Genomic DNA, 11,635 nt, shown 5'->3' with positions numbered 1-11,635 from the left:
TGAAACGCCCGGTGAGTTAACAAATAAGCATATATGTATATATATAGCATATTTTTCTTTAACCATGCAGCAAAAAAAACAAAAAAATCGTTTAACTGATAGTATTAATCGGTTAAAATTCTTACTTTCGGTTAACGGTTAAACGGTCAATGCGAGCATCCCTAGTCGAGACCTAATTTAGCCATGTGCTTCCCTGAAAATATCTTAGAACTGATTGGTCAACCAATCAGAATCGAGCATTCAACAGCCCCGTAGTATAAATAATTTTAAACAAGGCACAATGTAGAATTTGTGAGGTAAAAATATCTATTAACAACCTTTAACAAAATTATTTGGTATATGTTCTAGGTGTGATTTCCACTACAGTGTCAAAGTTTTTAATGACCTAGACAATAATTGAAAATTTTCAATTTTTTTTTTTTTTTGTAGTCAAGACAGTAATATTTGAGTCTGTGCATAAACTGACTTCATTGGGAATTTGGGCTATTCATTGAAGTAAAAGTGTGAGTCCAGTCTTCCTTAGGACATGATATGGAAAATAGTGAGATAAACAATTTTCTATTTTCCTGGATTAGTTTTACAACCTCTTTATGAACTTTTTGAAGTGGTAATTTGCGTAGATTGTCAATGGAGGGACAGAAAGCTCTGAGATTTCATCAAAAAGATCCTAATTTGTGTTCCAGATATAAAATGACATGAGTGTGAGTAATTAATGACAGAAATGCATTTTTGGGTGAACTAACCTTTTAAGAAAAAAAGATACTTTTTTAAAACAGAGTATGAGTTTCTTTTACAAGAAAGACACTGATTTTATTTTCTGTCATCAGTGACATCAGATTAGTTTACCTTTAAATTTGTGTAGAATTGTTAATAGGGTATGTATTTCTATGTCAATTATTACAAATTAATAATGGACTATTCTTATAAATTAATTAGAATTCAGAACAATAATCTGTGGCTATGAGTGATGAATTGAAAGGGCGTACAAGTGAACAAATGAAACATCATCATCTAGTTTGTTTGTATTTGTAAAAACGTATTTTCTAGAACTTGCGTAACCAGTGTCTGATCATGTTGTAGGAGTTTATTCTGTTAGGGCGACACCAGAGTGATGTCATTTTGATGTCAATCTTCACTAAATGTAGCTGATCTTATCAAATGACCTCTTCTTTATGAAATGAACAATGTCAATGGAAAAAAAGGATGAATAGCTCAGCAAATCTTTGTATTTAAACAAACTGCAGACACATGAAAAGGCTGTAGGTCAGTGGTGTCCAATTCTGCAGATAAAAGACCAACGTCACGCAGCATTTATCTCCAAACACACGTGTTTCTGGTCATTCTGAAGACCTTGATTCACTGGTTTTGAGGTGTTTGGTTAGGGTTGGTTGAGCTAAACTCAGCAGGATGCTGGCTCTCTGGAGCGGGATTGGGAAAAGATTTTGGACTCTTTATATATGCTCTAAATAAGGTCTACAGGTGGATCACAGCATTGACTTGCTAATTATTTAAGCCTTATTCTCTCCTGGGATTGTGTTGGGAATAGAGTCTGGTTTAGGAGAAACTATTGGGCAAACTGCAGTACATCTAATCTTCTCATTCCCCCACCTTCAGCAAAAATATTAACACACTAAACAGTTTAAATAATTTTTGTATTTAATTTTTACAAGAATTTTGCAACAGTTGTAGGCAGCAGATGTGTTCCAGTAAAATAACTCTAAAAAATTGTCTATAGTAACTGATTACATCAAATATTACTGTAAAATACAGATTCAGATCAGATTCATTCAGAAAAACATGTACTATATAAATATGAAATCCATTCACACACATTTTATGAAGATTATTTTGCAGGTTAGATGAACAGAACTGCTGCTTTCTAAAAGGAGAAAAACAGAAATTAAACACAAAAATTAATATAGCACCAGATTTCTACATCAGTTTTCACTCTTTTTATTCCCCGGATAAGATGTGTGTGTCTCACCTCATCTGTGACTCTGGAACACCAGAATGTGTTATGTATTGTGAAATATACAAATAAATGAGAATTTAATTGATCTGATTCTGTGAAACATGAGAAACTGTGAATGAGAAAAACATGAACATCAGATTATAGCAATTCCTCTAGCTTTGTGTATCATCGGTTCATCTGCATCATTTGCTAATTCATAAATCAGTTTCACTTTAAAGGAAAGCATCTGCCAAATGGATACAGTTGTGGATATAAATTTACAGAATTTACAGAATCCACAAAATGTGAGTTAACAAAATCAATACAAATAAGCATAACTACCGTGGCCGAGAGAGCTCAACGCACTGCAACGCACAACACATGCGCTGCAAACTCCACAACATCTTTGTCTATTTGTAAGTGTTGTGGAGTTTGCAGTGCATGTGTTGTCAAACTGATGAAGATGTTTTCTTTATTTGCAGCATGTTGAGCTCTCTCGGCCACCGTACATAACAGACTTGAACTGAATTTCACATAATAACAGACGTTTTCATAGTTCACCAGACAAAATAACTATAAACTTATGACCATAACTGTAAGAGTAAATGATGATTTATATATGATGATATATATATTGACTGAAAAGGTTTATAATTGATTTCACACATTCAGACACACAGAAGATGAAACACTATTAATGATGAAATATAACAGTGTTTGATCTCAAACATCATAAATACTCACAGTTTGGTATGCCGCTGTTAATGCTGTTTTTTCTGACTAGAGTCTTTTTCTTTTTTGGTTCATTAGATTGCAACTTTTTTTCCTTCATTTTTCTCTTTCTCTCTTGTCATCTGTTTAATTACTCTGCAGTTCTCTCATGTGTTTATTTCTAATACATTTTGCTTCTGTATCATCTGTCTAAAAAATACAATAGTTCAGTTTAGAGTGAAGATTAAAATGATAGTTAAATGTAATCCTGTACTGCACATTAATCATTCAGTTTTACTGAAATAGAGTCTGGATTTAAATAAATAAATGACAAAATCTCTTTACAGAGCAATTAAAGATAAAGTGTTTTAATTACCATCTGATGAGCTGAAAAGAGGAAACGTTTACCGCAGCTCTGATATCAGAAAGTTCAGCTTTTATTCGGTATGAAGACCGTCAGACAGCAGGTTAAACTCTTCCACTGCTTATGCTTAAGGTGCTGATGCAGTATCAGTATGAATCATGTGTGAATGTTTATATACTGGAAGAACGCACAGTCAGTCGTCCTGTTTTTAACATCACACTGAAAGAGCTGAATCACTTGTTTTTTTTTATGTTCCTCTAAAAAACATCACTGTCAGCTTCATCATAACTGCTGATGCAGCAATGACACTCCACAACCTCAAACCAAAAGGGAGATTGATTACCACAGCAAAACTGTCTGTATTTCTCATTTGCTCTTGCTCATCTCCTAAACTATCTTTCTATAAAACCTGCTATTATATATTGTGAATATTGTGGCTCTGTGATAAATCTCTTGTGATATTCCTCATATAAGAGGATAAAAGCACCTGCTAAATTAATACAGTAAATCTTTTAGCTTTTATTTTTTATGTGCTGCATTTTGTAATATTTCACTATTTATTGTATTCATATCCCTACTTTGTATTTACTCAATTTCATTATTAGTGTGTTTTTATGTTTATTATGACAGATCTACAGTAAACACTGATTGAGTTCTTCTGATTTAAGAAGCTTCAGATACAGGAACATGATGTCGAGTCCCATTTGCTCGGAATAAAATGACTTGACAATTCATGTCACATTGATTCTAAGTAATATCATAGTCTTAATAGTTCAGTTTTTCATATGTATCTGTGAAAACATCTCGGGTTACGACTGTAACCCTGGTTCCCTGAGAACAGGGAACGAGACACTGCATCCTGAGACACGTTTGGGAAACGCCTCCACGCAACTGGTGTCTGAAGCAATAGTCGAATCACTGCAATCCTATTGGCCGACGACAGCCTATGACGAAATACTGGTGTGCCTGGAGAACATGTCATCTGCTTTCCGTCTGAAGGGACTGTAGCAGGCAGGCCGGAGGCATGGCAAAGAGATGCAGTGTCTCTTTCCCTGTTCTGAGGGAACCAGGGCCACCATGCTGAGAGGAGTGCATGCCAAGAAATGTTTCAGTATAAATACCACAAACCACTTAACCCCCTCTGGTCACACTAGGCTGTCAGTGACATTACTCCCTACGACCACTGCCCAAGCTAAAAAGCCTCAAAGAGGCCTCCAAAGAATGAAAGCCACTTAAAGGCTTGGGACCAGCAACTTCACAAAGAAGGGGTCCCTTTATGACCAAGGAACCGAAAGGATCTGTCACTTTTCAGGGGGACATAAGTTGACCCCGAGAGCCACCAGGGAGGCCGATCTAGTCCAAATCATGACCTAGTCGGGCCATGAACCTGTCTGTTTTAAACAGTCTCTTACAAAATCCACCTCAAAGAAATCCAATGACAGGCACTGCAAAAGGGCAGTAACCAACTCCTAGGATCAAGAGATCATAGGGAGAACTCAGCATATGGCTTCTTAACCCTTTCTTTTGGATTTTGATGTTGATATTGCTATTTACCTGTTTCAATGTTTTTATTTGCTTGCTTTTAAGTTAAGGCTTTTGAGTTTGTTGATTGTAAGCAACCACAAAGGTTAACAATAAGGATGAAGAGAGCATGTTGCAACCTAAAGCTGAGGTGAGCCAGACGAAGACTTCAGTGAAGAAGAGAAAGAGTGTTAGAAGACGACGACAGCGCAGGCGACAAAGGAAGGACATCCTGCTTAGTAAACAAGAGATACAGAGACTGATGCGCCTACAGCAGTAAGATTGGATCACAGACATTGCAGATTACAATGCGAGAGCAGATTGCTCTGAATAGCCACTGAATAACAAGAAAGAGTAACACCTTTCTCAAAGTGTTCTGCGAGCCCCAGGACCTGAGCCTCCTCTCAGCCTCAGCACGAGAAGGACCTGAGCCACTGGGTGCAGATGCCTGTCCATCTCCCCTCGAGAAGATTGAAAGCCGAGAGCTGAGTGTTCGCATATGCAAATGCTTGCAATGCATGCAAACCGCTCCCATGAGAACTGAGTGTGCGTGCTCTGAATGCACACGTCATGTGTGTGTTCTGGTGTCAGATATCTCGGACATGGCTTGGCACAATGCTTGAAACGTTTCTCAGAAATTTCTTATCTGATGAATGGCCAAACCATATAAAAAGTTTTCCATTTTTCCAGAAATTCTACTAAGGGAACCAGTCTCTCGAGACTGGCCTCTGGAGTTTTTTGAGCACTTGGAAGTCCTGGGCCACTGGCGTCAGGACTTCTTCGAAGCCTTCCTGGCGATAATGACAGTCCTCAGATCTGTCTTACCCCGGGAAGGCTTCGACTGTGTTGCCCGTCCCGGTCCCCAAGCTCTTTGCGGGGGAGCACGGGTGGCAACACTTGTTTTTGTTGTGCTCTATGCGCAGATGAGGAGCTGCTAGATGGCCGAGGCTGCTCCCACTCAGCAGCTTCGGACGGGAGAGAGCGGCGAGGGAGGAACTTCTGGAAGGCCGCTGACTGCTTTTTTGCCTCCTGGAACCTCTTGACGACCAAAGTGACAGAGTCGCCGAAGAGGCCCAGGGGAGACAGTGGCCATCCAATAAGACGCTCTTATCTCTTTCTTTGATATCTGAAAGATTTAGCCATAAATGCCTCTCCGTTGCCACCAGGGCTGCCATAGACCGGCCGATAGTTTTTGCCGTCTCCTTGGTGGCACGGAGAGATAGATCAGTGGCTTTGCGAAGTTCCTGAATCATTTCGAAGCTCGCCTCACCACTCTCATCGATTTCCCCCAGCAGGTCAGCCTGATAAGCTTGAAGGACAGACATTGTGTGTAAACACTCTGCGGCCTGACCTGCTGAGACATATGCTTTGCCCACCAGAGCTGATGTTGTTCATAATGGTCTGGTGGGCAGCGTCGGGGATTCCAGGGACGACGCAGACTCGGGCGAGAGATAGCTTGCGAGCGTCTCTTCGACCCGAGGCATCGTCCCATAGCCATGCTGTTTAAGCCCCATGATGTTGGAATATATAGATGTTTGGGGGTTATAAACACGATATTGTGCTGGTTTTTGCCACGACCTCGACACCTCGGTGTGGAGGTCAGGAAAGAATGGCAATCCCCGACGCTGAGGCTGTGACCGGGCAGGGAGAAAGCGCTCATCCAGTTTACTTTTGTGACGCGCTTCAGGTCTTTCTGCTGTCCATTCAATATTGAGTTTTGCCACTGCCCTAGTCACAACCTCAAGCAGTTCCTCATACACTGGAGATGAGGATGGCGAGTCCTCTTCTCCAGCTTCGACGTTCACCACATCCAACTCCTCAGAGCTAGACAGGTGAAGCGCCGATGCCTCTCTTCTGGGGGAAGAAACCGCAGCGCGTGCTTCCACAACCAGAGGAGAGACTTTGGGTCTGGCGGGTGAGGGCCGAGATAGGGCTGGGCCCGTCTCTAACCCCTCCGCCAGATCCATCTGTGAACCCCAGGAATGAAACCGCCGCTGTGCCTCGGCAGCAGCGGGACCCGATCCCTGGGGAACACTCGCCGCGGCGCCCTCTTTATCTTTTTCAAAGTATATAAGAGTATACGGAGCGTTAGTTTTTCGCAATGCACATAGACAGCTCCCTCAAGAGCTGCCTGGGCATGCTCCACTGCCAAACAGGCAATGCACATCTCGTGTGTATCCCCGCCCGTGATGAAGCGAGGGCAGGGAGGAACACATTTGACGAACTGCTGCTTGCCTGTTTCTTTCGCCATGATATACGTGTGAGCTCACAGAAAAGTTTTTAGCTGTTTCTTGAATGTTGTCAGGGATTTGCTTTCCTGGTATAGTTAGGAAGATCATTCCACCAGAGAGGAACAGTGAATGTGAAGGTTCTGGAAAGTTAATTTGTGCCTCTCTGTGATGTAGTGTATTTATAAATATAAAACACATCCATACATATTATACATTATGCAGAAAGAGCCCATTTACACCAAGAATGAACTCTGATCGCCAACTGGTGTATGCAAAATTATTTGTATTCAAATTTATTCAATTTATTCTTTTGATTAATGTCTTTTATATTTTAATTATATATATATATATATATATATATATATATATATATATATATATATATATATATATATATATATATATATATAATTTAATTTATGTATATTATTATTATTATTATTATTATTATTTCTACTATATGCTCTGGTATGTTTGATTATTTCCAGATGTAAGATATTTGGTTTCTCTCTGAGATCGAGTGGGTGTATTTTCCATCAAAATTGATTGTGATGTACCATTGTATCAAAATATGTCTGTTTCCATCTCTTCAGACAGAAGAAGAAGATATTTTAAAGAATGTTGGTCAACAAAGAGTTTCTGCTTCCCATTGACTTCACAGTATTTTTTTCAATGTCATTGGGGTTCAGAAACTGTTTGGTGACCAACATTATTTAAAATATATTATTTTGTGTTTAACAGAAGAAATACATTCATGCAGGTTCAGAACAACTTTAGAATAAGTAAATAATGACAGAATTTTCATTTTTGGTTTAACTATCAATTTAACACTGTCATTATTAAATATGAACCATTTGTTTAATAAAACTAAAATATAAATAATATGAAATGCACTACTTGATCGGTGACTGAACATGATGAAGAATCTTCTGCTTGTTAGATGAAAGGAAACAGTTTTCTAAAGAGAAAACACACACACACACACACACACACATGTTTGTTTTTGTGAATTGTGGGGACTTTCCATAGACTTCAATGCATTTTACACTGAACAAACTGTACATTCTATCCCCCTACCCTGCCCCTACCCCTAAACCTAACTTTTACTTTTTCACAAAAACTCATTCTATATGATTTATAAACCCATTTACATTGTGGGGACCGCTGGCTGGTCCCCACGATGTAGGTGAACTCAGGTTTATATTACATCATGGGGACATTTGGTCCCCACAATGTAATATAAACAAAAGCACACACACACACATTCAGATTATAACATCAGATTTCAGCACCAGTTCTAATGTTAGACTTATTATAATCAGTCAGTATGCACCTCATCTGTGAGCACTTCTGAATCATCACACTCTGTAGGTATGTGTGATGGTACTCATCTCTGTAGGTATGTCTGGATCATGAGAAACTATAGATGATGAAATCACAAACACAGGTATTCGTTTTTTAAAATTGATAAAACCCGCATTCACTTAAAGTATGACGATAAGATGCTATCAAAATGAAAGTTGATGATGAAATATGTGCAACCAGGTTCTACAATTAACACTCGCCAAGCGCCAAATGCGAGTAAAAATCTGTGTTTGTGAGTATATGAAACTGTGTCAAACGCCAGGCGATAATATTTTTATGAATTCTAACAATGCAATGTTATGAGAACATGCATGTGAACAACTGTGAACAATGCCTAAATTTATAGTCACAACACACACGCTGTGTGAAGTTCAACATCTGTTGGCAGTGTTATTTATTTGATTAGCCTACTTTATTACATTTTCTCATAACTGCCTGTATTTGTTTCATGGCTGGTAAAGTCACTGGACACTGGCAGGTAGTTAATTTTAGACCCTGTGTGTAACAGTGTTTTATATTAAAGTTCATAAAAACTCACAGTTTGATTTTCCACTATTAATGCTGTTCCGTCTGACTCGGTCCAGGATCTGTTTCTGTCCCGATTCAGTGGATTGTATCTCGTCCTCTTTCTTTGCCATTTTGGATCATGTTCAATACTCCTGCACTTTGTGATGCTCCACAGACCTTCTGGCATGCATTCATTTCTCTTACATTCTGTTTTGCATGATATCTGTTGCAAAAATATGGAGATAGTGTTTAGTGTTAAAGAATGATGTTTTTTAATGATTGTTGTACAATACAAATTTACATTTCAGTTTCCTTATAATAAAAACAATCATATTGACAACACAATTAAAGATAAAGTGTTTTAATCACCCTGTGATGAGCTGAAAAGAGTCAATATCCACTGCAGGTCTGAGATCTCTGCTGCTGTTTTGTTTGAGGTTGAATCTCCTGATGGTGTCGATCTGTACAAGCCCGGCCACCCCTTTTTTATTTGCCTACACATGCTCTCTAAAAAGACTGAAACAAGATCCTGATCGACTTTTATAACATGAAAGTATAAAATATTTTTTTCTTCCATGTGGCTCAAATAATGCTGATATTTTAAATGACTAAATATCATTATTTGTTTCATGAAGTAACTATTTACTCTATATACTAATATCACCTTCTTTTTGATTTTATATTGTTTATTTATTTTTAGTTTCTAGTTTATCAGTTATTTTGTTTATATTTTATTTTGTTATTTGTACTTCATTGTTCATATTTGTATTTGCTGTTATTTCACAATGTTAGCTCCTGTTTGCAAATTTGACATCTTTCTCTCTTCTGACTGCTGTATCAGTCGCTCTATATTTCCCCCCTCTTTTGGAAAGTTGGGGAAATATTATCATTGATTTTGTCTTTTGCTTTTAGAGTAGATGGCAATACAAAAATGATAAGCAAATGTTGTCTCCCGTTCACCACTATTGAAGTTTGCCCAACTTAGATGGCTGCATGAGAAAAAGGAATAATTCACTATTCAGATTCTGTCATTATTTACCTTCATGACAGTTCATAGTGAAAAATAATCTTTCTCTCGATACTTTAAAAAAATGCCCAGTTTTTGTTGTAACAGATTTAGTTTTGATGTCTGATAAATAGGAAAATATTTTGTAAATTACAACAATTATGAGACATACCGTCCTACTGGGGTTTTCCAAATGGAGAAGCCGTGGTCTAAATTATCATTATCATATCATTATCATCAAAGATTGAAAGAGAAAACTGGAAGACTAACAAAAAAAAAAAAGAAAAAGTCATACAAGTCAGGACATGTTGCTACTGAGTGCTTCACATTCTGACAGCATGTCTACCTATGCAATCAGTCATAATGCAGTTTTATTTTCATCTTGGATTTTTCACATCTTTACACAATATTATAAATCAGCAGCATTAATGAACAGCAGGAACATGAACTTTTTCAGGAAGTTCAGGAAGCAGGAACTTTTTTAAAATTCTTTTCTCAGCTTTTATATAATTAGTTTTATAAAAGTGTTATTCTATAGTTTTTGGTTTTATTCTCTGCTTTTATTGTTATCTTTTAAATTTGAATTCATTTTCTAAGCAAAGCATGTTGAATTTACCATTATGAAATGTGTTATATAAATAAACTTGCCTTGCCCATATAGGGAATATAGCTACATTAACACTTAGATTGCTATTTATATGTGTTACTGAAAACACATATGATCAGCACAATGCCCTAATGGAGACTGAGAAGGTTCAAGCCAGCGCCACCTAGTGGTAAAATCAAATATTCAAATGCTAATAAATTTCGTTGTGGTATTTTCACAGTCATCTGCTTAGACTCCTGAATTCTTGCCGAGTCCAACGATACCAAACATGTATAGGTTTCGCTTACAGTATGTGCAACGGTGATTTAGAAATTAAAAAACTTTTGTGGATATCTTTGAAAACGTAGTCCGATCGAGACGAAACCATCATAGCAAATACGAAGCCTTAGCTCATTAAATAACGCTAATACCCAAATGTCAAAATTTTGATAGGAAGTGGCAAAAAATCAAATCAAAGTCGCCCATGGGTCATTTGTTATGATCTCATACATATAAATGTCAATAACTCCAAAAGGAAATGAGATATTTTCACCAAATTTGACACACACATGTATGGGGTCACCCTGAGGACACATAAAAAAGTGGTGTGATTGTGCCTCTTGGTGGCGCTATAATTGAAAAAAGCACGAATTTGCCATGAACTACAATACAGTATTCTGATATAAGATGCTATATTATATGAATGCATTGGTGTACCATTACGAAACTCAGTATGTGTCAATGGCACATTGCTCTGAAGGCTCTCAAATGGTTTCGAGACAAATGTAAAGATAATAACATTTAAAAAAAAATGCTAGTAGCTTTGTCTAAATGTGGCCTATTGTAATGAGATTGATCTTATTAGATTCCGTGGGTCATGCTGAGAACATTGATGCCAATTTTGCCACAGTCAGCCAAACTTCCTTCCGCCAGTTTGATTTTCTTTAAAACATACTTTTTCAAACTACTCCTAGACCGTTGGTCTAATTTTCACCAAATTATCATCTTCAGACCATGCCGGTAATAAGTTATGGATTTCGTGTTGATAGATGGAACCGTATTCAAAATGACTCTCGAGGCTGTGCAATGCTGCAATGCTTTGACATATTGAAAACACATTTTGCGAGTGTCATTGTCACCTCACTCTTAAATAATTTTTGACTTTTCAGTCTGAGATAAATCTCTTTTTGGCTCATTTTATCTGTAAAAGAAAACAAGCCTTCATAAAATAACTTCATGAGTAAACACAAAATTAATAGTAGCTATTAAGATTGATTGGTTTGTAATTGGTAAAAGTGCTTGGGTGAAAAATATGATCAGAAAATCAACTTGCATAATAATTAAGCAAAAGATTATGCATTTAAGCAGTTAATAACATACTATAACATTATAA

General features: G+C 37.4%; 1 long non-coding RNA gene across 1 annotated transcript; it reads right to left on the bottom strand.

The window, feature by feature from the left end:
- Positions 1–1,268: 1,268 nt before the first annotated feature.
- LOC137012539 (uncharacterized) lies at positions 1,269–7,064 on the bottom strand. Its single transcript, XR_010893580.1, has 3 exons — positions 2,696–7,064; positions 1,985–2,081; positions 1,269–1,879 (listed from the first exon to the last, which is right to left on the bottom strand). It is a non-coding gene; the product is annotated as an uncharacterized lncRNA (long non-coding RNA).
- Between the last annotated feature and the right edge of the window lie 4,571 nt (positions 7,065–11,635).

This window comes from Chanodichthys erythropterus, chromosome 22 (assembly GCF_024489055.1).
Source record: "Chanodichthys erythropterus isolate Z2021 chromosome 22, ASM2448905v1, whole genome shotgun sequence".
NCBI classification, from domain to species: Eukaryota; Metazoa; Chordata; class Actinopteri; order Cypriniformes; family Xenocyprididae; genus Chanodichthys; species Chanodichthys erythropterus.
This window is presented reverse-complemented; position numbering and strand designations above follow the sequence as displayed.